Here is a 1,405-nt window from a genome sequence, read left to right on the forward strand (position 1 = left end):
ATAGTTCACAATTCTATTTCCATAAAAAATGCAGTACATTATATGGTTACATTTTATGAGTCTACATCAGGGAGAGCAGGAAGACTTTCAGTCCCAGCGTTATACCGAAGAGGTGCATTTTAGTGTCAAGGGAGAATTATAATTAAGCGTGAGTGTGTGACAGGATACGTTCTTTCATGAGAGAACTCTTTAGCTCAGCTGTTGGTGAATTGAGAGTCTTCTAATCAAAACGATATCCTGATGTAGGCACAGAGGACTTACTTTTCTTAAAATTTTCCTAAGGGGGAAAAAATGAACTCCCATTGACCCTTTTAATCAGTTGAGTCAAATCAGACCTATTGTCAAATTGGCTTTGAGCCTTCATTATTTTTTAAAATGTATGTGGAGAGAAGCAACTTCAACTTCCAATAATCAGGCCTCATTACAGATTTTTGCTAGTAAATTGCCACCAGGATGGGATAGTCAGAAAGCTTTCTTGGTGAAAGTATGTAACTGAGAATCAGTCACAGGACTGACTCATGGGATTTAACTGCTTTATAAAATATTCGGTGGTTGGGAAAGTCATGACACATTTTTGTATCAAAAACAGAAAAATACATCATGACTTTTCAGACAACTGAATGTATCATCTGTTTTAACCTTTCAATGTAGTAAAACTGAAGAAAATCTCTATCTTCTTTAACTTTAGAAAACAGAGTCTATTAATCTCCTGGCCCAACATTCTCTAGAAATTTGAGTTGAAAGAATTTTGGAGACCACATAGATCCATTCATTCATTCATTCACATGACACAGTTAAGAATCAAACACATAGTTGTTTAGTCCATTTACTGTAAATAGGAAAGAGAATTTTAGAGTTGAAAAGGTACTTATTTCTGGGTCAGTGACACAATCTGACTCTCAATATTTTATATAAAGCATAGTCAAGCTGGGGCCAGCAGTTAGCGTAATGGCTATGTTGCTGAACTCCCATGTAGTTGATTACAGTTCAAGTGCTGGACCTGGTAGCTTAAACTCATGCCGGGCATGTGTGTGTGAGTGCCCAAGATCTCGAGAGGAGAATGGAGAAGGGATTGCGGTATGGCCATTCCCTATGGGGGGTGATTTCTCGCTTTCTGTCTCTCTCTCTCTCTCTCTCTCTCTCTTTTTCTGTCTCTCTGGCAAGCACACATGCCCTGTAGCAAAAACCTGTCAAAAAAAAAAAAAAAAAAGCATAGTTATGCTGTCCTTAGCAAAAATACAAATCTTTTTGATGTAGCTATGAAGGTAGTAACCATTCTATAGCAACCTTTACCAATACCTCAAAATACTAAGATGAATATTGTTCCCTTAGTTTCAAGCTGTGTGTGTACACACTTGCACATAGATTTCTTTGAACTTACACATACATGAATGCATTAATGACT

The sequence above is a fragment of the Tupaia chinensis genome, unplaced genomic scaffold (assembly GCF_000334495.1).
Source record: "Tupaia chinensis unplaced genomic scaffold, TupChi_1.0 Scaffold139431_1, whole genome shotgun sequence".
Lineage (NCBI taxonomy): Eukaryota > Metazoa > Chordata > Mammalia > Scandentia > Tupaiidae > Tupaia > Tupaia belangeri.